Source organism: Ursus americanus, chromosome 3, assembly GCF_024610735.1.
Source record: "Ursus americanus isolate L20-20 chromosome 3, mUrsAme1.1.p, whole genome shotgun sequence".
NCBI classification, from domain to species: domain Eukaryota; kingdom Metazoa; phylum Chordata; class Mammalia; order Carnivora; family Ursidae; genus Ursus; species Ursus americanus.
In genome coordinates, this window is record NC_142129.1 from 72612411 (window position 1) to 72639731 (window position 27321).

Below are 27321 nucleotides of genomic sequence, written 5' to 3' on the forward strand. Positions count from 1 at the left end.
GAACTGAAACTATAAGAATCCTAGAAGAAAGCATAGGCAGTAAGGTCCTTGACATCAATATTGGCAATTTTTTAATAATCTGACTCCAAAAGTAAAAGCAACTGAAGCAAAAATAAACAAACGGGACTACATCAAACTAAAACCTCTGCATAGCAAAGTAAACCATCACTAAAATTAAAAGGCAACCTATTTATATGGGAGAAAATATTTGCAAATCATATATCTGATATCCAAAATACATAAAGAACTCCCACAACTCAACACTAAAACAATCTGATTTTAAAATGGGCAGAGGATCTGAATAGACATTTTTATTTTTTTATTTTTATTTTTTTTAAAGATTTTATTTATTTATTTGACAGAGAGAGACAGCCAGTGAGAGAGGGAACACAAGCAGGGGGAGTGGGAGAGGAAGAAGCAGGCTCCCAGGAGAGGAGCCTGACGTGGGGCTCGATCCCGGGATTCCGGGATCACGCCCTGAGCCGAAGGCAGACGCTTAACGACTGCGCCACCCAGGCGCCCCTGAATAGACATTTTTAAATGTCTGTTTAAAATGGGCAGAGGATCTGAATAGACATTTTTCCAATGAAACCATAGAGATGACTAATAAGCACATGAAAAGATGCTCAATTTCACTAATTATCATCAGAGAAATACAAATTAAAAGCACAATGAGATTTTATCCCACACCTATTAGAATGGCTATAAGAAGAGAAGAGATAACAAGTGTTGGTAAGGATGTGGAGAAGAGGGAACCTTCATGTACTGTTGGTGGGAATGTAAAATGGTGCAGCCACTACAAAAGACAGCATGGAGTTACTTCAAAAAATTAAAAATAGCACTACCATATGACCCAGCAAGTCTACTTCTGGATATTTATCCAAAGAAATTGAAAACACTAATTCAAAAAGATATGCACCCCTATTTTCATTGCAGCATTATTTACAATACACAAGATACAGAAACAACCTAAAAATCCATCAGTGGATGAATGGATAAGGATGTGATTATATATATATATATATACACACACATATATATATATATATATATATATAAAATATATATGTATGTATATGTATATATATAATGTGTATGTATATGTATATATAATGTATATGTGTGTGTATATATATATGTGTGTGTGTGTATATATATATATATATAATGGAAAACTACTCAGCCATAAAAAAGATGGAATCCTGCCATTTGCTACCACATGGGTGGATCCTGAGGGTACAAGAGGTTATGCTAAGTGTAATAAGTCAGACAGAAAAAGATAAATACCATATGATTTCACTCATATGTGGAATTTAAGACACAAAACAAATGAGCAAAGGGAAAAAAGACAGAGAGGCAAACCAGGAAACAGGCTCTTAACTATAGAGAACAAACTGATTACCAGAGGGGTGGGGAAGATGGGTTAAATAGATGATGGGGATTAAGGAGCACACTTGTTGTGATGAGCACTGGATGTCATATGGAAGTACTGAATCACTACATTGTATATGAAACTAATATTACGATTTATGTTAACCAACTAGAATTTAAATAAAAACTTTTTAAAAATGATTGTACCATTTTTTATTCCTACTAGCAAAGAGTTAGAGACTCTTTTGTTGCACATACTCACCAGCATTTGGTGTTGTCTTAGATTTTAGTCATTCTAATAGGTGTGTAATAGTAACTTATTGTTGTTTTAATTTGCAATTCCCTGATGAAATATGATGTTGAGCATCTTTTTATAAGCTTATTTGCCATCTGTATATCTTCTTTGTTGAGATGTCTGTTCATGTGTTTTGACTGTTTTAATTTGGGTTGTTCCTTTTCTTAATATTGAGTTTTTAAGTGTTTCTGGTATACTTTGGAGACAACTCCTTTATTATATATGTTTATTGTGAAGATTTTCTCCATATCTGTGGCTTGTATTCTCATTTTCTTAGAAGGGTCTCTCACAGAGCAGAAGCTTTTAATTTTAATGAACTCCAACTTATATATTTTCTTTTATGACTTTGGTTTGTATATAAAAAGTCATTACTAAACCCAAGGTCACCTCCTATGTGTCTTCTTTAAGTGTTATACTTTTGTATTGTACATTTATGTTTATGATTAATTTTTAGTAAACTTCTGTTGAAAGTGTAAGATTCTGTTGTTCTTGTTGTTTGCATGAGAATGTCCAGTAGTTCCAGCACCACTTACTGAAGACTAACCTTTCTCCATCAAATTTTTGTCATGAAACGGTATTAGATTTTTTCATTGTCTTAGATCCTCTATCAAAAATAAGTTGACCAATTTTTTGGCTCTCTATTCTGTTTCACATTCTATTTGTTGTTCCACAAATACCATGCAATCTTGTTCACGATTGCTCTACCATAAGTCTTGAAGTCAGGTAGTATCAATTTTTGACATAATTCTTCAATATTGTCTGGCTATTCTGGGTTTTTACATTTATATATAAACTTTCAAATCAACTTCAATATCCATAAAATAATTTGCTGGGGTTTTAACTGGGATTGTATTGAATCTATACATAAGTTTAGGAAGAACTGACGACAGTACTGAATTTTCCTACCCATGAACATAGAATATCTTTACATTTCTTTAGATCTTATTTGATTTTCTAGGTCAAAGTTTTCTAGTTTTTCTCTTGTAAATCTGGTATGAATTTTGTTAGATTTATACCGAAGTATTTCATTTTTGAATTACAATTAGTGTTGCATTTTTAATTTCCATATAAACAATGTTTTCTTTTTAATTTCAAATAAAGTTGGTTCACTACTGTTATATAGGAAAGCAACTGACTTTTGTATATTAACCTTGTGTCCTGCAACTTTGCTGTAATCACTTATTAGTTCTAGGAGTTCTTTTGTTGATTCTCTGGGATTTCCTACATAACCAATTATGTCATCGAGGAACAAAGATAATTTTATTCCCTCTTTCCCAATCTGTATTTTTTTTTTCATTTTCTTGTTTTATTGCATTAACTAGAACTCCCTAGTTAATGTTGAATAGGAGTAGTGAAAGGAAACATCTTGCCTTTTTCCTGATCTTAGGGTGGGTGTTTCTAGTTTCTAGTTATTAAAATGTGATGCTAGCTGTAGGTATTTTTGTAGATGTTGTTTATCAAGTTAAAAAATTTCCTCTATCTTCCTAGTTTGCTCAGTTTTCGTCATAAAAAGATGTTATATTTTTTCAAACACTTTCTCTGAATCTATTGATATAATTACATGATTTTTCTTTTCTAGCCTATTGATGTGATAAGTTGATCAATTTTGGAATTCTGAACCAGTCTTGTATACCTAGGATAAATTCCACTTGATCATGGTAGATAATTCTTTGTATACAATATTCCTAATATTTTGTTGAGAATATTTGCACATAAAGTTCATAAGACATATTGGTCTAGCCTGTTCCTCCATTATAATGTCTTTGTTTGGTTTTGGTACTGGAGTATATCTTAAAACCATAATCTGATTTCAGAACCCATGGCTTTAACTACTATATTCTATTATCTGAATGGGTTAGCTACTATATTCTACTATCCCACTAAGGAAATTGATTTTAATTGCATTTAATTTTAATTAATTCAAATTTAAGTACTATATTCTACTATCTGAATGGGTTGAGTTTTGACACTTGACTTTCTATCATGAACAAGGCATTATTAGGTATTTTCACACATATTGTCTCATTTTGCTGAATCACATAGGAGGAGAAAAGATAATCCCAGCAAAAATAAGCAAATTTGTTTTATTTCTAAAATGAGTATAATAATAGTATCCATCTCATCAGGGTTTTTTTGAGGAATAAACTATATGATGAAAGATAAACACTTAAAGTAGTTAAACACTTCACATGTGTTCTTGAGGTGATAGTCATATCACAATTAAATTCTTTTGTGCTCTAAACCAGTATCTGTACTATTATTAGACATTTCTGCTTAGATGATGGATTAGTTGTTCAGAATCAGTCTTTCCAAATTAAATCTCTATTTCCATTCCTAAAACTATGTTACCTTTTTCTTTCATATTACCTTTCTCTTTTAACAGCTTATAAGCTGACCTAGACACCAATCTATAAAATGTGGGGTTATTTTCTTTATTTCTCCTTTACCTAAAACCAGTTGATGAAATCTTGCCTTAGTTTCTTCCCCAATTTTCTAAAATTCTACTCATATCTTCTATTGTGGTGACATTTGTTTTAATTAATTTTATTTTATTTGCTTTGATTTAATTAAATTTAATTTCTCCATACTGTTTCCCTTAACTATGGAAAGAGCTACCTAAGGCACCTCATTACCCTCATTGTTTCATTCAACTGATTTTATACCCTGCTGCCAAAATCATATTTCTGACTAAGGTCAAGAGTAAAACTTAAATAATAAAGTAATTTAATAGGTCATCTCATAACCTATTTTATTATAGCATTCAACAGCTTTAGCAAGCTACACAGATTAGCCACATATCTAGCCACATATCTTAACATCCTACCTTCACACTTTCTACTCAATCCAAACTATAATATCCATCTTTCTCATTCCAAGTATATACGCCATATATGTATTCATGCTATTTATTTTATACAGCATGGCTTGGCTTTCTATCTTACATTTAAACTATCCCTTTCAGGGGCGCCTAGGTAGTGTGCAATAGGTTAAACCTCCAACTCTTGATTTCAGCTCAGGTAGTGATTTCAGGGTTATGGGATCGAGCCCCACACCGAGCCCCATCATCAGCATGGAGTCTGCTTAAGACTCTCTCTCCCTGCCCCTCTGCCTCTCCCCTCTTCTAAAATAAATAAACGAATCTTCATAAATAAATAAATAATTCCATTCATCCATACAGGCCTGAAAGAGATGTCTCTTCTTTCCTAAAGATTTTATAGACATTACTCTAATATAGCTCTTTGCTCCAGACTTCTGTATTTTTTCTTGAACAATATAACATTTAATACTATGCTGTACAGGTTTATGTGCCCGCTTTCCTGCTACATGCAACTTCCTTGATATCAGGAATTAAATAACTGATTTTTGTATCCACAGTGCTCAGCATAGTTCTGGGCACACAGCTAATATTCAACAAATCTTGTGAAGCTGAATGCATAAATACTATAAATAATACTCCTAAATTTCATTTTCCTGTTTTTAAAGGAAGTTAAGATTTAAAAATTAACTAGTACTATTACAAAAGGAGATGGCTAAAGGAGAAATAAAAAATCCATTATTTTAAGATATAATAAGAAAAGAGATGATCACATTTTCATGAAGCAAAGTATGTACATGAATTTCAACTGTCACTGTTAAACATCAAATAAGATAACTTTTTTAAAGGAACATAAAGACCCTATAATCGATTCTACTTCACCACATTAAAGATGTAGAGGTTGACTCTTCAGATTAATTACAATAAGACTGTAACAGAACATAGAAACTTTCATCAATACTTATTTTCAGTAATGTATTGATAAATATCATGGATGAAAAAACTGATGCTTCCAGAGCAGTCATATTATAATACATTTCTCTCAAGTTCCACCATCACTGAAATAAAGGATATGGCACTGCTCACCAGTGTGCTGTAGAGGAACTCTGCAGACCCAGTCACATTCCTTAGTAGAAGCAGAAGGGGACCATGCCACTCACTATTCTTGCTAAACTTTAAACATGAGACATAAGTACCTATTTTAGGATCAAACAAAAATTTTTACCAATGATCTAATTCTAACATCCAGTCTTGCTATTCATCAGAAAAGGAATGAATACTCTAGAGCAGCGAGAGCAGAGATAAACCAACTGTATCCAACATGTAGCTTATTATGTACTGTATTATGTACAATAATCCATGAGCTAAGAATGCTTTTAATATTTTTAAAAGTTTGTAAAACAAAGGAAAAGGAGAAGAAGAGGAGAGAAAGAGGGAGAGGAGGAGAGCTTAAGACATAGACCATGCATGACCCTCTAAACCTAGAATATTTACTATGTGGCCCTACAAAAAAAGTTTGCCAACCCTTCCTTTTGAGCATCAGTGTCTAATAAAATTTCCTGTGATGGTGGTTATGCTTTACATGTTTGCTGTCCCAATATGGTAGTCACAAAACTCAGAGCTATTGAGTACTTGAAATGTTAGAGCCATAGCTGTCTGGGGGTTACCACACTGGACAGCACAGCTCTAGAGCACACATCTTCTCATTCCAGTAGTTTTGAGCCTTCAAATGGCATGAACAATGAATGAAATAGAATCCAAGCCGCTATTACCTGATCAGCTGATCAGTATTTGGTTATTTAGATAATCTAACTCCTCCCAAACATATTCCTTTCCTTCCATTTCATACCCTCAATTATTCCATCCCACCTATTTCCTTCCAATGCATCTCCAGCCACCTTGTGATCCCATTCTCTTGTTTTAAATTGGAAAGTAGAACACAAGAACCACCTAGGACCCTACTTCAAAAGCCAGATATACTTCTGTAAGACTAAGTCAAAACTCGAATTCATTGTCCTTAAAGAAATGTGGTAGATGAAGTTTAGATTCTTTTTTTTTCTTTGATACTTGGTTGAATGATACAGATCTGACAGACACATTGTGAACTGGCCTAAAGACCCAACCACCACGTATAATGTAATTTGGAGAGAAATTTGATTCTGAGTTCTGAACATCTGACCTAAAAATCTACCACAAACTTTATGACAAATCAGGAATAAATTGTGAATAGCGTAACAATAAAAATCACTTACCAGTTGTGCAGTTCTATGAGTCATGAAGCGTATTTACATAAGTCCTATGGAAATTTGTATGCGACTTCATATGTAATACATACACTCTGCAGTTACAACTACTGAGTGCCTTAGTACTTGCTCGCCCTTGACAATCCTCTCTATTCCAGTCAGTTTTATTCTATCAGAGTGACATTTCCAAAATCAAACAAATCCTCCACAGCCTAACAGGTAAAAACATCTACTGCAAAAAGAACTGGAACATAATACTACCCTTAAAACATTTTCCAAAGCTGCATTCTTTTTAATATTTTACTTTTTTAATCACAAGGTTCGGAACAAGATTCTGTGTGTAATATAAGTGTGTTATTTCTTAGAACTTAGAATTACAGTTCCAGTTTGCAGATTCCCAAATCAATTAATTCAGAAAGTGAAAATTAATTTTTGTGCCAAAGTAAGTGTTTTTGTTAGATTTTCTTTTGAATTATGAGTTAGCCTATCTTCAATGCACTTCTTTGTTAGGCAAAAACATAAAGTGGGCAATAGATAAATGCTGAGAATATCATTCAATCATTTTTTTTTAAAGTAGCTGTCAAATGCTCTCTTTAGAAAGCGTCTCAAGGGGAAATGACGATGTCTAGAGTAAATGATATCAAGCATCATAAAAATATGCCAAATGATTTTTGTCTGTCAAAAATGGCTAGTAAAGGAAAAGTATAATTTCTGTTGGTGGGGGGAGAAGGAAGACCTATTCCTCATAATCCTTAAAATGAGAGGTTTTTGTGCAGTCCAATTATATGGGAAAATGAAGTGTGTACTTACATGACTGTTTGGGAATGCCAGAGTCTTTTTCATTAGAAAGACAATGTGCCCAGACAATTGGCTGATTTTTAACTTTTTCAGGATATTATACTATCATTAATATTTAGCCAAATTGTCCAAAAATGCTTGACAAAAGAAAATATTAAAAACCTAACACAAAAATCTTCTGACAGCTGTAAAGAATACTAATCACTGGCAAATTATTTGGGGACCTTGTATCTAGAAACATATCAATGATAATTTTGAGTTTAAAATTTCCTTGAGATCATGATCCCAGAGTGCTGGGATCGAGTCCCGCATTGGAACTGCTCAGCCAGGAGTCTGCTTCTCCCTGTCCTTCGCCCTCTGCTGTGCTCTCTCTCTCTCTCCCTCTCTCTGTCAAATAAATAAATAAAATCTTTAAAAAAGGAATAAAATAAAATAAAATTTTCTTGAGGAACATAAGGTCCTTCAAAGTTCCCATGTTTTATATTACCTGACATTTAGGAGATTTTATTAAACTGTATATTATTTGGGTGAATAGGAGAATTCTTATTTTTGTTTTGCATATGCTCTGGACAAGGAAATTCAAGGCATAATACTTCATTTAATATTCTCTCACAGATTTTGTTCTGTAAAAATGAGAAATTCAAATGAATTATAACTAGCATTCAAAGAATAATAATTGAATGGGAAAGCAGTAATAACTTTGGTTGGACAGATGGCAAATCTAAATACTCCGAGATTAAGAAGAGAATTAAAAAGGACCTCAGAGATCAAATAGTCTGTTTTTGTTTTACATCAGTACATGGATTTCTTCCATTATATCTTATATACAGTTTCATTTCCAATACTTCAATTAGCAGGGAATTCTCTACCTCCCAAGTCAGTCAATTCTACCTTTGAAACATTCTAAATGTTAGAAAAGTCTTTTTGGCAAAAATATAAACTACCCATAATTTTCTCCCTATGTTTCTCTCTTTAAATCCTGGTTTGGCTCTGTCAGATGCCAGTAGTAATCCAAAGAATTAACCCGAAGCTGAAACAGAGTGTCATATAAATCCATCAGGAGGCCTAAAAGTCCACCATGAAAATGATGGGTTCTGAGGACTGGGGATACAAATACGGTCCATTTCATGACAGATTAACCCAATAAAGATTATGAAAACACATTCGATGGATAAACTTTCTTCTGTGTCTATAATTTTAGTTTTGACTTTAATTTTCATTTACAAGGTTTTCTGAGGAAGTTATTTTCTTTCCTCAAACAATGCTATTATAAGGATTGGAGAAGATTAAAATTATTTTGGAAAATAGGTACTATAAAACCACTGACGTTATTTACTAAGTTATAGTGGTAGTGGCAGTGATGGGCTTTCTTTTTTAATGAAGGGTTTCAGAAGAATAGAAAACACATTAATAAAGATATGGGGATGGGAGAATAAAAAACCAGGACCAGTGTGTCTTAAATCATAAAGTACACAGAATTATTTGGGGACCTTCTTTAAATGCAGATTCTTTGTACCCTCCCCCTGCTGACTGACCCTCATTCATTAATATGTATTTCTGTATTTTACTCCCAGTAATAGACCACATTTTGGGAATCACAGTTTTGGCCCCAAAATAAGAGTCTAACTCTAACATAAAACATAAAAATGTTAATGATGAAATATTATTTTGTAAACATTAGAAACAGAGGAGGAAGGGGCGCCTGGGTGGCTCAGTCAGTTGTGTCCAACTCTTACTTTTAGCTCAGGTCATGATTTTCAGTGTCCTAAAATGGAGCCCACGCTCAGTGGGGAGTCTGCTTGAAGATTCTTGCCCTCTGACCCTCCCCTCACTTGTTCATACTTTCTCTCAGCCCCCCAGATAAATAAATAAATATTAAAAAAAAAAAAAAAAAGAATGGGAGGAGCAATTTAGGAAACATTAAAGTCTATTGATAAGAATAAATTTATACACACGGATGTACAAGAATATAAAGAAAGATTGTCTACACATTTACAGATTATAAAAATATATAAAGAGATTAAATGTTCCTTTAATTATCTTAATATTTGACAGGGATTTGAAAAACCAAGTACACAAGCAATTAGGAGGAACATCCAAGAGAGAGAAAGGACAACATCAGTAAGGCTAATGCTGGCTCACTTACTTGGACAGTATCACTTCAATAATACGACAGATTTTTCTCAAAAGCCCTCAAAAAACAAAAACAATCCATGTGCTTCAAAAATCACACTTTGGCTGAATTACAAGTACAGGATTAGAGTAGTAGTACTTGGGAAACATTTATATCAAAAGCTGGATATAGTAGTAGAAGTTAGTACTAATATTTACTATCCATGTGTCCATGGACAAGTTGCTTAGCTCCCAGGAACCTCAATTTTCTGTGTTGTAAAAAGGGGATCCTAGTATCTGTCCTTTTCTGCTTTAAGATGTTGTTGTGTGGATCAAATGAAAAATGAGTGTACTTTTGAAATGTATAAACACCACCACGTGGATGGTATATGGGTATATTCAGAGTCTTACTATATAACCACAGTCAAATCCATAGACACTCAATGGCTTTAGGAGAAGTAATGGCATATTTTGGAGACACCTTTAATCTCACATTTCTATAAGAGGGGCGGGAACCAATGAGAAGTATGACTTAAGACATACAGACACAAAATAAATTTTCACCTTCTGAACGGGTTTTGTAGTGACTTCTCAAGTGCAGTTAATGAGTATATCACCGTAACTGTAACTGACTCTGGGAAGAACACACACTGGGGCCCTTGGCTACTAAATTCTGAAATGTATCCCAACAACCCACCATTATTATGAGGTTCTCATTATTCTTATCAGTTCTTACCATAGAGTCCTAGTGATATTTGTGAACACAGCCTTTAAGTTCTCAGCTGAATTAAACTTTATAGACAAGCTTATTCCTGACTCTAGTACCTTGATCTTCCTTTCTTGGAGCATTTACTTTAAAAACTTTGTCACTGCAAATTCCTTCTCAGCCCCCTTTGAGATGTAAATTTTTTTTAAAAAAAAGCTATTGTCAGTGTTACAATCCAGGACTACCTGTCTCTAGGATCTGACAGCCATCCCTTTGACATGTCAATATCAAGGCAGTTCTCCAATCTCCCAGTCTCTGTGGGAGGACAGGGGCCTAACTTCACTGGATGCCCTACTCTAAGCTGTAAAATTACCTCTTATCACAAAAACAGGAGAAAATTTACTTTTCTTTTGGAAAAAGCAAATTAGCAAACACATATGGCTTGTGTTCTCTCTCACCCCAGTGCTTACAAATCTCCTTACCCTTTGTTTCAAAGGAAATGAGTTCAGACTTTAGACAGATCTCCCTCTTGACTACAATAAATAAAACCTTGAATAAAATCTTCCTTACCTCTTTAACTTCATTGAGTGCAATTTTACTTCGACACTCAGGGACCTGTTTAGGACAGAAAAAAGACTTCAATTTGCAATCACGGAAACAGCAGACCAGAAGGAGCGGTAGCATTTGATAAAGATATAATGTAAACAAACTCTACTTTGCGAAAAGGTTGCTGTCAGTCATAGGAATTTGCATGAAGCTTGGAATCATACATTTAAACAAGGTCTAAATATAATTGGTCTTGGGCAAGGAAAATTTTTGTGCAAAATTACAACACTGTCTAATAGAACCCGTACTCTATTTTCCAGATTGCCGAAACTCACTCAACACATGGCTGATAGCTGGAGCTTTGGCAAACATGAAAGAATGCTAAAGAAAATGTTGCCATCTGGTAAAAGAGAGAAAGGTGGTGGGCTGCAGTCTTTTCTATTTTTTTATGAGACTTTACATATTCTGTTAGACCAAAATGAACATATCGAGACAGAAAAAAAAGCCTACATTTTTATTTTAATAAATTTAAATATGAAGGAATTCATGAGGTTACTATGCTCCTACCACTCTTCCATGACTACTTTTAACAAGCTACAGTTCCATGTAATATGTTAATGAAGACATGATCTGGCATATGCACTGGTCTGTGTGAGCAGAGAGTATAGCTGTAACTTCACGTAGCATGTTGCCTTTCCATTACTGTAATTGTAGATGATCCTTCAATGAATGTATTCATGTATTACATGGCTGATGAGTTTTAACTAAGCCTAAATATAAATCTCAAGTCATTTAAAAATTATCCTGTAAAGCATCTATCCCTTTTTTTAAATTAGTGCCATACTGTTCAATCTCATTACTAAGTAATGGCAGTTTGTCCACTTGAAAGTCATTTAACTTTACCTCCTTCTGTCATGTCTGACTGGTAGGGAGAGTCCTATTTTGCAGTTAAAGACTGTGTATGATTAATATCCATAATTATAAGATATGACTGAATTAAAATCAATAACCCTTTTATTTGCAGTAGATATCTCTTAAGCCTTAATTGCTGATTTAGTAGTTAATTGAGAAAATCCTTGTTAATGATCTGATGTAGCTCTGAGGGAATGTTGAATGAGTGAGAAATTGTTCTCCGGTAGGCATAATTTTCCCAACTGCGTATGGCTGACCCTGGAGAAAGATGGACAGAACGGGCCATGGAATCAGGGTTCAATTTCTCTCAGACACACAGTCACGTATGACACACATGCTGAAAATAATTAGGAATTATTCATCTTCGTGAGAATCCTGATCGGTAGCACTCCTAATATACAGGAAAAAAACCCAGAAAGAATAATATTCCCTAGAACTTATTTTTTAGGAGCACATGGAACATACTTTATTACAGAATGCCTCTTTGTTTGTATTTTCTAAATTCATCTGCCTTTTGCTTGTCTAATTCTTGCGTGTGTGTCCCTCAGTGCTTACTTTGCTGCTGAGATAATTGCTCCTGGAAAGGAGATTGTTAATGGTTCTGGCGGCATAAATTCTCCAGAATTAAACATCTCATCTCCTCTGCGCTAGCCTTCTTCTGCTAATTTAAAAATCATTGCCCTTCACAGCCTTTACAGAAGGATCTCTCATTTTAAGTATGTGTTATTTAGAAAAGAAGTACAGTCAATTCCATGAGACAATCTCCCTTTAGAGAGGAAGGAGGGATAAAACAACATTCGATGAAGCCCAAAAGGCACCACACATTGTCCCAGGTATTTCCAATACAACATTTACCCTAATTCTGACAGGCATCATGAGAAGTGCTTATGAGTATTTCCACATTACAGATTAAAAAACAGGAAGACACTAAGGCTCACAGATGTTGGGTAACTTGCCCAGAGACCAACTGCCAGTGAATAATGAAACAAGTATTTGAAACATGACTTCAAATCTATGCTTTCCTCTTTGTTTTTCTCCCAGCAACAGGATGCATCTATAAAATAATCTGTATTTGGAAAAAAATTAAAACAAAAACAAAAACATTAGTGTTGAAAAATGTGTTTTGAATTAGGTATGCTTGGATGCAAATTGTAATGTGTTCAGGTCAAAATTCTTGGTATGTACCAAATAACGTATACACATGTTTTCCAAACTATGCAGCTGTGCCCTGGGATGTCACAGCAAATTCACCAGGCACTAGGGAATACCTTAAATTTTTAAGAGAAACACAGCAGTACTTGACATTTGTCAGAATGCTGCAAACAACTAGCTTGAGGTAGTTCAGTCTAAAGAGTAGATTGTGCTAAAATCCTTTCAACGACATCTCTTTGCATAGCTGAATTTTCAGTGACTGCTGGGAAGAAAACCAAGTACGAAACAAACAAAAAAAAAAAAAAAACCGATGTGGAACACAGGTTAAATGAGGGTCCCAGTGGTGTCTAGGGTGGTGCTAGTATCTTAGAGGTGTGTCATACTCAATAGATACATATATCCCATTAGTAATTGTGCTTATGTAAAAATTAAATTATTTTTTATAGTTTATGTATATTATTTTCTTCAGACATCTAATAAGCTGTTAGGACGTAAGTACTGAGTTATTGGACTTCACTGTGTGTAATAAATGGAATTTTTAATATTCCTTTTGGTCTGAGGACACAGTGACAACATGAATGAGGACTAAGGATCCCATGAAACAGGAAAGCTTGGGAATCTCAGAAAATATTTGGTATCTTCTTCCTCTGTAATAAAGAGGTCTTGTACATGTAACTTAATCATGTGATTAAGCCAGAAATCAATGAAGATTTTTCTACTCATGCCCATCTGTCGTACTTCAGAGCTAAAGTCAAGGTAATCTCAGAGAAGACTGTATTTCAAAGGAATATTTATTTCAAAACGTGTCTCAAGTTGAGCATGTGGCCACACCTCCCAAGGCTTTGTGACTGGCAAATTTACCTTGTGAACTGGGTACTGCCATAGGTGCTGTATAGTGTAAGGGACAGAAGACTTGAAACCCAATTCAAGTTCTGTCATTTGCTAATAACAAAACTAGTAAAAAATTAGTCATGCTGTCCTCATCTGAGAATGAACAGAACTCAGTGAGAAGCCCTATTTCCTATACTTCTGTTGTGAGAATTAAAAATAATATAAGCCTGGTGATGGGTGGTAAGGAGGGCACGTATTGCATGGTGCACTGGGTGTTATACGCAACTAATGAATCATTGAACTTTACATCAAAAACCAGGGATGTACTGTATGGTGACTAACATAATATAATAAAAAATATTTAAAAAAATAAAAAAATAATATAAGCCAGTGTTAGTTCTAGGCACAAACTAAATGCTTAATAAACATTACTGCCTTCCTTCTGAATTCACCTTGCCATTGCAGAGAGGATCGATAATTAATACTGCCACATCATACCAAAGGATTGCCAACATTTCTTTCTATTTTATTCTAGCCTGAATATGCACTACAGATTAGAAAAACTAGTCTCAGAGAATCTCTCCAAGGCTTTATTCATTATTCAGTCAAGGTTTATATTGATTCTCGTTGGGTCATTTCTAGCATCTCCCAAATGACACCCCATTCTTCATCTATTCATCCCACAAATATTAAACCAATATCCCCAAAACACAAATTCAAATATATCATCTACCTCTACTCAAAAGTCTTCAGTAGCTTCCCATTGCCTATAAAATTAAGTCCAAATTATTGAGTACAACATCATGGCCCTACATTAGAGATCTCCCTATTTTAAAGCAACATTGTCCAGGGGTTAAGAGCAGACTCAGAGCTACACTTCCTAAAATCAGAACTTTATGAATTTAAGCAAGTTATTTATACTTTCCAGGCCTTAAATTTCTCATCTGAAAATGGGAAAAATAACAAGACCTACCGGAGATGGTGGTTGTGGAGAGTTAATGAGTAAAGGTAAGAACTTAGAACAGTGCTTGACACAGAATAAGTTCTGTCTAAGTGTCAGATTATTCCTTCTACTGTCCATACACTCTTAATTTCAACAAACAAAACTGCATGATAATCTCTGAACAAAGCCTGCATTTTGGATGTCTGATTCTCATGTTTTCCCTATATTTAAATTCCCTTTCTAGGCTTATCTCCAGCCCAAATCTTTGCAAATTATATCCACTTGTCAAAAGCCTCTCTATGAAGCTTTCCCATTTTTCTTTCTTTTGCCTCTTACGGGAATTAATTTCTACCACTCATTTTACTGATTATTTTCCCTCTTGTATTATTATCTGTTTATTTTCTTCACAGCTCTAATCATAATTTATAAGCAAATATTTCCTTGTTGGCTAACTATAATTATATTATTGGTATATTATTAAAATTCCAGAAATCCCTGTGTGTGTGTTTTGTTCACCTTGCACATACAGCTCTCTTGCAGCAATACTGAAGTAAACCTAGGAGTTCTGGTCAATGGAATGTGAGCAGAATCAAGTATAAAACTTCTAGAACAAGCCTTTTCTGCTGGCTGAAATGAGGATACAGTGCTAGAACTGGAGCAATCATCTCTTTCCATGAGGTTATTTTGGGAACTGAGGTCTCTGCAGAGAAAAAAGAGAAGTCATGTGGTTTTCAGACTCTGTGGAGTACCATAGTATGTTTCAACTGACACTTCCAGACTCTAAGAAAGAAGAAATTTATTATGCTTATTAAAACCAAGGCTGTTTAAGGAGGGCACATGATAGGATGAGCACTAGGTGTTATATGCAATTGATGAATCATTGAACACTACGTCAGAAACTAATGATGATATGTGGGTTAATTGAATTTAAATTAAAAAAAAAAACAAAAAAAGAAAACCAAGGCTCTGTGGGATTTTCTGCTACCTGTAATCAAACCTAACTCAATTAATACATATTCATAATCAATCAGATTGTTTTATTTTCATTTACTTAGAACTTTCTAACTCTAAGATCAAGAGAGATACAAAGTCCCCTAAATTCTTACTCATGATGCAGTTGCTACATGACCTCCCAAAATATAATACAGCTGACCCTTAAACAATGTGGATCAAGGTGCCAATCGCTTGCACAGTTGAAAACCTGCATATAACTTTCTAATTCCCCCCAAAAGACCTACTGTTGTTTGGAAGCCTTACCAATAATATGAAGAGTCAATTAACACAAATTTTCTGAGTTATATGCATTTTTTACTTTTTTCTTACAATAAAATAAGCTAGAGAAAAGAAAATATTAAGGAAGAGAACATACTTTATAGTACTATACTGAATATATATATAAAAAAAATCCACATATAAGTGGTCCCATGCAGTTCAAAGACATGTTATTCAAGGTCCACTGTATTTTACGATTTCATTGATTTTAAACTTGGAATATATTACCAACTGCTTGAATTAAAATGAGATTACTTTGTATTTTATTTGGTATACTTTAGACATATTTTGCCTATTTCAGTTGCATCTAGCAATTCTATTCAGAAGAAATATTGACTCCTGGTGATCTAAACTGGACCAATCATAGTGTTTTCCCCAGCAACTAGAAGGTTGAGCAAAGGAGCACAAAGTTGGAAAGTGGTAGCTGAGTCACGCCAGGGCAGCACTGTAGCAAAGGGCCCCAAGTTCCTGCTGCTGTGACCCCAGGATGCTTTTGTTCCTGTTGGTGGCAGAAATTTTTAGTTGCCTTTCTAGAATATGCCTTCCCTTCCCCAGTACTAACAGTACCCTAATGGCCCATTCACGTAATTGGAATGGTATTATCTGATCTCTAGTTCAAATGTGTCCTAATTTGCTGAAGCCAACCACATAATTCATCCCCATGCCACAGTTTCAGTTTGGGTGGGTATGTAGCCTAGACCCAGCCTAGGTGTGTTGGAGCTAGCTCACAGCAGCTCCCCAAAGCCAACTGCTGAATTTCTTCAAAGTCTGGAAGTCAGTTACTACACAGAGCCATTATTAAAAATTAAATTATGAACTCATACTTAAATTATATGAAAATAATTAAACTACATCAATTCCTAGCCATTTTATGTATTTTACTACACTTTATTAGAATTGATTTCTTCAGATTTTGACAATTATTGTATCTCTATGGTGGAAGTTCTATGTAATGGTGTGCTACTACATACCGTTTCCCAACTCTGCAGTCAGTGACATAATGCTTGTAGCTCAATAATATATATTCTTCCAACATTTGAACATTATTGTCCAAATGAGCAAGTAATTCACTCACATCATCAATGAATGAATTAGTGAGATTTCCCAACAGCTAGGATGTTTTCAAATCATTATTGGATCGCAACCATAGGTTGACTATGATATAAGAGTTGAGCAAAAGTTGGGGCGCCTGGGTAGCACAGTCGTTAAAGCGTCTGCCTTCGGCTCAGGGCGTGATCCCGGCGTTCCGGGATCGAGTCCCACATCGGGCTCCTCTGCTAGGAGCCTGCTTCTTCCTCTCTCACTCGCCTGCTCTGTTCCCTCTCTTGCTGGCTGTCTCTCTTTCACATAAATAAATAAAATCTTTAAAAAAAAAAAAAGAGTTGAGCAAAAGTTAATAAAAGTATTCTGAGAGAATTAATAGGTCATATGGAATTTACATCGAAGATTACTGTGTATTTTTTTATTTGTGAATTATGAGCTAAACATCCTTTCCATGAGTAAAATGTAAAATGATCTTATGTACATAGATACATGGTTATATTTTTTCAGAGAGCTGATTTTAATCCTTTAGCAGCAAACTAATGCCTAAGCGAAGTAGATAGTGTATGACTTTTCATGAATGAGCAGGTGCTAAAATTAGTCCAGTCACAGGGAAGCTTGGGACTTTTATTCAATGATTAAAATAGACATATTTCTCTCTCTCTCAGTCTCCCTCAAACACACACACACAAACACACACACACACACACACACACACACACACACACTTGCTTTTGAAATTAACCAGGAAGAATGTATCCTCAGGAACCTATGGCTGCAGTCCTATGACACAACAGAAGGAGTCAACTTTAGAGTGGTACAAAGGAAGGAAAGAGAAATAGAAAGAAGTTAATTTCTTGGTGAAAGTTCTGAGGTGCTGGATCAAACCAACACTGTAGAGCCATATTAGTCAATGAATTTCCTCTTTGTTTAGGGCAGTTGGAGTTGGAATTTCTGTCCTTCCTGAGACCTAATCATCTAGCTATTTAACTTTGTAAACTATCTCATTTTCCTTTCAAGAAACATTCCTTCTTTCCTCATTTTTTTTTTTTTACCAAAAAAATTTTTAACCAAAGTTTGTGACTCAATCTTCTAAAAGATTAGGTAGGAGTTGTAGAGAAGGAAAGAATTGTGATATATTGTTCTCATAGAAGGTACAATTTATTGTGAAATACACAGAAGATACTTTCTCAAGAGAATGTACTGGAAGGCACAAAGGTAAAAAAGATTTGGAGTGAGTGCTGCTTTTCAAGACTCTCCAGGTTATTGTGGACAATATACTTAGGTTGGTAGAGATAGTATTCTCCTACTCAGGCCCTAGATCCCAATAGGTCTTGGGAAACCACAGGAAGGCTTCCCAGCCTTTTATACCATCAACTTTATGTCCCTGAAATTATAGCATAATATATTTTGTGATTGTGAAGTCACTTAGCAAGCCAGGTCAACTTGTATCTAACACCAACCCACATTTCATGTACAATTTTATATTATGCCACTGTCTGCAGATTATAAAGTAATTAAAATGTATATTATTGTGTTTACATTATATACAACATAGCCACATCATGATGGCCAGTCTGGGAATGTGGCATCAAAAGCCTAGTCAGGTACCATCACAACTATGTCTATTGCTTTTATTCACAGACACCTTAACAAATACAGAATTAGATACTAGGAGTAGGGCAAGGGCCACAGATTCTTAGAGAAATTTATCTTTTTTGCAATGTGTTATGTGGTTAACATGAAACAAAATACTGGGATACTTTCCCATTTTCCAGGACAGAGAAGTCCTAGCCCATGATGGTACAGAGCAGTGAGTTAGCCAATCAAGTTACTGAATTGGGTTACTAGAGAAATAACAAAGGATGGAAAATTCTATGGCTATGATAGTATCTTTACTATATCTAATGACTCAGAGTAATTTAAAGTGAGAAAACCCTAAAAACAACCCTTAAAAATCCTACTCCAAGATTTGGAGTGATACTCAGTTCCTGTATATTACAATGCTAAAACAAACAAACAAACAAACAAAAAAAACCCCTATCTTTTGTCACCATAGAGCTGAAGCTACTAAATATCAAATATAGAAATTGATTCTAGGAGTGCTTAACTAAAGTACCAGTTAAATTCACAACCTCACTAACTCTTTTATATGGAAGATACACTGATAGAAAATTAAGGAACCCTGATCATTGAAATAAGGGTATCCTGGAGCATTCAAAGGATCTGGAACCTTCCAATTCCTCAAACTACTCTGTAATGTTTCCATTGTGTCTCTCGTGCTGTACAGATCTAAAAATTTACCCAATTCAAACATTTATAGCCTCTCAACTGCTCTAATTAGTGAAATACAAAATCAGAATAGAGAATAAAATCATTACACCCAAAATAAGTTTTATAGATTTAAAAGTTTCTATTATAAAAAATGAGAATTTGTAGAGGACTATTTTGCAAACACTAAATCATGAAGAGCAGAGTATGATTTTAGATCAGGCTTAAGTCTGCTACAGATGAACACGCAACAATTTGGAATTCAACAGCTTGCAGGTTACTAACAGTGATTCTAAAAATCTGTTGGTTTAGTCAAAACAAACCTAGATCAAAAGGTGACTCATGCTAAGTAATATTAAAAAGTCAGGAGTCCGATATAAAGGAAGGAAGTCAAAGACTATAGGAGAAAGTAATGTTAGATTAGATTCGTCCTGTACTTTTCACCCACATATCCCCTCCCTATTTTCATTGCCAGGGTCCAGACAACTCTTAACTATTATTTCCAATTAGGAACAGACCAATGATGGAAGACCTAGTTTCTCTGAAAAGTGCTTTACTGGGCTGAGAATTCTAGTGAACAAGGATAGAATAAAACTGTGATCCATGATCTCACTAGGGATGGAATAAGCCATGTCCAGCAGGGCCAAGTCTGTGTTACTACCCTCCAAAAACAAAATATTACCTGCCATAAGATTACACTGTTCCTATGACCTCCAATCTTCCAGATGTCTCAGCTCAAATTAAATCCCAGTGGCAGTAAATTTGATTATTCAAATGTGGCCCTTGTATCTGCCTGAGAATCATTCAGTCATGGCTAGAAATAGGGCTTGGTTACAGTCACTGGGGCAACACTTTGAACACAATGAGTCACTGTACTTTGATCTATTTTGTTCTTTTTTACTTGATTCTTAACCCATACACACACACACACACACACACACACACACACACACACACACACCCTTGTTCTCTTAATTCAAAAATGTCCCCACCTAGTAAGACCTAAATGGTCCCATGCACATGTACCTCCTCCCCACCAGAGCACAATTTCCAACTATATCCTGCAACGCAACCAGAGTTCTTTGCCCTATAGAAATAACCCAAAACTTCCATTTTGCCTTCCCAGTGTAATAACTTGTATTAAAAATTAAAGGGAGCCAGTATAGGGATTTGTTATTTTCCTTGTGCTGGTAAATTGTTAACAACAGCTTTCTGGGGGAAAAATACATCCTGATTTGTAGTGTTTGTTTACTTCCATAAATACTTCCACTATGGCCAACTCCAAGCTACCAAAGTCAAGCACTGAACTACAGAGAGAAAGAGATGTACACCATCAACTCTGTAAGTAAATACAAAATGGCTCCAGCACACATATATGATTTTACAATCAAGAATTGGGGAGATCCTGGAGTTTGATACCCTATTGATTCTTGTCTTAGGCATAGTTAGCTCATTTTCATTTATCCTCTTATGCTCAAAATCTGTCTTACTAAGTAGAATTCACTGAGATTCTGTAACATCAGAAATTAGTGCAAGTATCAAGCCAGGATCCAACAGTCTCCCCCAAACTTTTTTCTCTCTCTTTCCCTATATATATTTACTAAATTAACCCATCTCATTTGAAGAAATATTGGAATAATCTTCATAGTATATACATTTAGCGTTATAATAGCATCATTTTCTTAAGCTTCCTCTTTTTCAAGAGGGGTGTTTGCTCTGTTCAGAAACATAGGTAATATAGGAGATCCCTCTGTTAGACTGTAATTCGTAACAGTTTTTCTGAAAATCCAGTAGAGCTTAATTAACTTGATCCAGTAGGAATAGTCACGTTTATTTCCTTTGACCATATGATTAACTGACTGCAGCAGACATCTATTGTCAGACCACACATTACTCTGGGAGTACTGCACTGATCTTACTTACTCCCTATCCCCATTATGTAGCCATATACCTATTTGTTTCAACTTATGATCAGTATAACATAGCTCCATAAAGGCAGAGGTGTTGTATGTTTTGTTCCAGGAATAGTTTCTAGCATCAAAAGGAAGGAGGGAAGTAAAAAAGGAGGGAAAAGAGAGGGAGAAATGTTAAAAGAAGATATAATATGATAGAATTATTTGAACCTTAAAAGCATCTGATGTTATCTCATCCAACAGCTTCATCTAGAGATGAGGAAATGGAATCCTGGAGAGGTCAAAATATTTGTTCGTGGATAGTCCATCTACAATTGCCAAGTCAGAACACAAGTCCTGAATATAGAGATCTTTATCTTATAAAAGGCAGTCTACTCTTGGGAAAGGCTATAAAACTGAGATTAAAAAATGGACAACTGCCATGGAAATACACAGAGAAGTATACAGACAGGACAAGGAAAAACAGAAGAGATTATTTTCTTACATATCCTGATTGTATAAAAAGCATGTTATTTTTTAAATTGGAATAGATAAAATGAACCAAAACTCTTAGATTATTTCTTTCAGCTTCCTTATTCTGAGTAGACCTTAAAGTGATGAAGTTGACAACAAAGTTGCTTTTATCAAAAACACAGATGATGTCCCTCTGTGTGGCTTCCAGCACATTCTTTGCGGGGAGAGGCCACTCTGAACTGTGTTATTTTGGTATTGCTCTGTTTGGAAGGTCACAAACCATTCACAGAAGCAGGCAGATTTTACATGTGTGAAACAAAAAGCTTTTTATTATCTCCATTATCTTCTCCTGCACTGCTCCTACATAATCCAAATTTGTATACCCCACAATGGAAAGAAGAATGAATCATCTGATTCTATTCAGCAAGATCATTTTTTTAAAACACGAATAATCTAATACTAAAGTATCACTAAGAATATACTATAATAATAAAATAAAGTAGATTTTGTTCCTATATTTTGATCTATGAATCAAAATTTTTATCTCAATGTATAAATTGATCTTTGAGGTATAAATCTTGCTTTATCAAAATGCTACATTAAAGGAAAACAACCAAGTCACTTTGAATATCAGAAAAGACTCAACTCTCTCAATCTCATCTGATCATGAAATGAACCATATTATCATTGCTGGGTAGAACAGCCAATTAAGCTTTCTTAGAAATTGGAAGCTTCTGTTCTGGGGCATAGTTCTGTAATGACACTCAGTAGATGAAGCTTTCACTTTCCCTAGCTGAAAGCTGCTTTTTCTTAGAGAAGAAAATTGTGCCAATCAAATTTGAATTTTTCTAGAACAAGTAGGTGATTTAGGAAAAGACCAATGCGTATCATTTGTAGCACTTAAAAAATTTATGTTATTTCAGTCATCCTCTCAATATAACTTAAGCTGCAAATGTACACAAAGGGTCTAAAGAGAAGTTATAAAAAGGGGTGGTTGGATGAGTCCAGGGAAGGAGTGAGTTATGGCTAACAAAGGTGACACATTGGAAAGAGTTTGAAAATTTGGGTAATAATTCACACAGTCTTTCTGTGATCCAGGTAATCCAGTTTCTCATTTATGGAATAATGATGAAGAGAAGGAATGAAAAAGAATTATTAACCAAGCACGTACTCTGCAAGGCGCTGCGTAAGTTACAAATCTCTCTGACATTAATACAATATTATTGAGAAGATATGTCAGAAAGATAAGATGCTAACAAAGAAGGAGCTTTGTAGGATGAAGTGTTTAGACAAACCTTAACAAATAATGTAGGATTGAACTAATTCCTTGAAAGTTCAGCAGGATATTTAAAACCAGTGAAGCAAAGGGAAAGGGTCATAATATTACAGCTTGGAGAAAAATAAAAGGGACACTATAGATCACACTTACATAGATTTGGAATCAGATGCCCTAACACAAGATAAAGGAACCTAGGTACTTAACCTCAAAGTAAAATAATAACAATAATAATACTGGGTAATAAATACTAAGTGCTTATTACCTGCCAGTAATTCTTTAAAATGTTTTTATGTGCATGAATTCATGAAATCTGTGAAGTCATTAGTTATGATTATCCCCTTTTTGTAGATGCTGGAATTGAGACATACAGACATTAAAAAACTTTAACCAAAGCCCATTCAGCTGGTAAGTGGTACATCAGGGATTCCAACACTCAATAAACGGAAACATTTTTTTTTACTTAAAATATTTTAAAATAATAGACTAAAAAGCTCTATAAAACACTAGATACAACAACTTTTCATATTGAACAAACTTTGTAACATCATAATGTTTTTATTGCAGTTTTCCCATTTTCTTCATTGAAATTAATGTATTATATATCTCTTATATAATGACGATTCAAAGGCAGAGCAGGTTCCATAGAAATGGAAATCAGCTGAAAATATTTGTTAGCCAGGAGTCATTGTTCTACTTGAAATTACTGGATATAGTAAATTAACCCAGGGCAGTATTGTACTGCTGTATCGAAATGATAAAAAATGTGAGTAATTTCATGAGTCATTTATCAAATGCAGCTGAATAAATTACTGAGAGTTCAAACAAACGATAGGCAACACATGTTAGGAAAAAATTAACAAATGCTTAATAAAAGGTTCAATATTATATGTACATATACTTGTAGGGGGTAGGTACATGTGTGTGTGTAAATTCACAACAATCTATATGCCCATTATGGGCTGTCTGTAAACTTTCATTTTTTAAATTCATTATAACATGCATTGTTCTGTGTGCTTGCTTCTGAAATGCTATTTTGTTATTTTCCACCACATAAACTAGGAGCATCAAGAGAAAGCAACTTAACAACATAACTGAATTAGATAAATGTAGAAAATATTCATGAAAACCCTGGTTATCTTCTTCAGTTATGAACAAGAGTTCCAAAAGTAGCAGTCTGCTCTTTAAACTTTCAAGTTTTATTCTCAACAAAGCTAAAATTTGTCTCTTCTTTTAGGAGACTTTTTCATGTTTAAGGCAAGGCATATAGTAATTTACTAGACACGTCAACTATCGTAGAACAGAATAGAGGTTATTTCTTTACTTAATGAGGTCTAAAAAGGATTTCACCCTCTCCCTATAGCTTTCAGGATAAATTGTATAATCTTTATCTATAACTAATACCCCTCCAGGGTCTGGTCTTCTGATGACCTTTCTTAGTCACAGCTTCCAATACTTTCCCACGTCACTTAGAGCACCTGCTTTAATGTATTATTTATTCCTTCAAGTGTGCACGAGTACTGGCACATGCTCTTAGGACAGTCTAAAAATTCTATCCTTCCCCCTCTTATTAATCTAGATCAATCATTCTCATCCCTTTACCAGGGTCCTCTTTTCCCCTTTTCCCCTTTTCATCAGTGCAGTAGGATTCTGCCCATGGTTCTAAAGAGTCTTACGTATCGTACCACTTGTACTATGTGGCACCATAGCAGATTTGGAGGGGGGGGGTCTCCTTTGCAGAACTAAGCTAGTCAAAGACTTTATGTCAGAGACTTATATCTTATTTGACTTTGCCCTACACAGCACTTGGCTGCTGCAGAATGACTTAGTGACCAATTTCAATAACTCAGTGTCTGGTTTAGTTCTTTATAACCGATCTACAGGGTACGAGTTATCTAAAAATGTGTTTTGTATGGTTTTTTAATGGAGCCTGAGATGTCCATTTAGTGGGTATGTGCACGAAAACAGAAAGAGAGAAATGGTACCACATCAATTCCTTAGTCCTTGCTTCTCCACCATACTTCCATTTCACTCTCTCTCATCCCAGGTTGCATTCTCTGAGACACAAATGACCCTGCGCATGCTCTCTGAGGAAAAGTTGCAACTAAGAGTGGAAGTGATGTCAGTGGCTCATTCTTGATACAAGGACCCATCTTCCTAATTGTGAAGAGAGTAAAGTTCTTTCAGGAAATAGCACCGTAATGGAATAAATGTAATGGCAAAGGCAGCTGACTTTTCTTAGTACCCTTCAGAACTCTTACATATAAAAGTAGAATCTCAACCAGCCTCTCAACCAAATATTGTTACCTCAGAAGTAGCAGCTGAAATGCTTAATACTTTTTGATGCATTTCCTTTTAAGGTCTATTGGTTCAAAAACTTTATCAGTGACTTTGAGGGACAGATTTAATAAATGGGAACATTCTTCCAGCTGGGATCTTTTGAGACAGCATAGTTATATTTAGTTCCTGAACACATGGAGTAGAAATATTCTTATTTAAATGTTAATATCATTTTTTTCTGTCTTTCCTTTCTATCTTCTTACCTTTCAGAAGGAGATCCCTTACACAGGCTTACCACTGTCAACTTTTTCTCTGTAACCCCCAGAGTAAGATAATCGAAAACAAAATACACAGAAATATTATTTTCCCTACACGTATCAGGTGCCGTTACTTTCCTAGATAATTTCTTCAGCTGTGGATGGAATCATAATACCTTCTGGAAAACAGTATCAATTTGGCATCCACGTGGTTCTTGAATCAGTCTTTAATACTACACTCTAAGGAAACCATTCTGGAACAATTGTTAAAACAAGTCTCACCACAGCTCCTTGTCAGTAATGTTGATATGGTTAGTATTAAATAATGCCTCCCCAAATAGAGGAAGTGTATTTGCTCAAAAGGTGTATTATAAAAGATGCACTCAATAAATATTTCTTGAGTAAAGCCTGAGTAAACTACCAGATAAATTATAAAGGAATTGCACTGTAATTCCAAATCCAATACATACCATTTTATATATTAGTTTTTAAAAATGTTTATGATTAAATTTAACCATGCTTTGTTAAAGAAAATTATGGCTTTTCAAAATTAAATGAATGTTTTTATGAAGCCAATAACTACTCTCCAATTTGTTTCCTTTATATAACTTCTATTCTCCATTCTTACATTTATGATTACCCATTCCCTCTGCTCAATACTAGGGGATAAGTAAACCACAGGGAAAATAATGTCTGTTTGTCTTGTATAATTAGGTCAAGGATAGAAAGGTCATGAAGTTTTGGAAGATGGCAAAGAAAATATATAGTAACACGAGAATTGCTCTTCTTTAGTGCTGGAGGACATGAAAAGGGAATTTATGGTATTTGGGTTGTGGATCAGGACATCTTTTTTCTGAACAGGTCAACATGCATCTTTGAAAGAGTTATAGAATTCTGGGATTTGAATGTCTCCCAAATGTCAGAATATTGTCATCTGTTTCAAGCTTTATATACTATAATACTTTTACATAATTTTTACAAGATAAAATTCTGTTACATAGCTGTCAATCATTTTAAATTTCAGTGATTATCATGCAGTCTCAGATTCTTACATGAAATTTAGGCAAAGGTTAACTCTTGCCTGTCTAAATATCTGTTATTCAGAAATGTTATAAAGCACACATAATGCTTTAAACAATTTACTTCAGAATAAAAGAAGAAAGGACCTCACTAATTAAAAGCTAACACAAATCATAATTACATTGCTTAAGTGTAAATGCTACTAGTGGCTATCCGGGGACCGGGAGTTATGGATAACTTATATTTTTTCTTATTTTTTGATTTTTGTCATTTTCTTTAATGAAAATTACATCATTCTTATTATTCCTCCTCTTTAATAAAATTATTTCATTTCATTTTTCAATGAAAATTTGAAAATGTATGTTTTAAACAATGATCTCTTTCATTTAGATGATGAAAAGCAAACAGGATTAGTGCATAATTTTTATAAGCAAGATGACATATTTCAAATCTGTAATAGGAATATTGGCACAGGTCCTTATCATGACTCTGATTGACACTATATACACTGAGACACTAGAAACCATGTGGCAGATACTTGCACTAAGAAATCATCGAGAGGTAGAAAAACTGCAGTAAGAAAAAAGAATATTCAAGAGAAAAATGAGTGTCCTTTGCAAATGTGTCAAGGTGACAATTATGTGGCCAAAATGCTAGATCTCAGCAGTTTGGAGAAATGTTGGGATCATTAAGGCCACTCTAATCATTTTAACTCATATAAACTATAAAGAGTTACTACAGCAGTCATGGTAACTTTTTTTTAAATTGTTCTAATTACCAATTCCTCACTCTTCGGTTTCGGTGGTTTTATGTA

General features: G+C 34.6%; 1 long non-coding RNA gene across 1 annotated transcript in view; it reads right to left on the reverse strand.

The window, feature by feature from the left end:
• The window catches only part of LOC123789326 (uncharacterized), a 433455-nt gene that overhangs the window by 99918 nt on the left and 306216 nt on the right, over window positions 1-27321 (reverse strand). Inside the window, exon 5 of the long non-coding RNA XR_015724030.1 lies at window positions 10911-10955. This is a non-coding gene — a long non-coding RNA (uncharacterized LOC123789326). The remainder of the gene's footprint in view (window positions 1-10910; window positions 10956-27321) is intronic.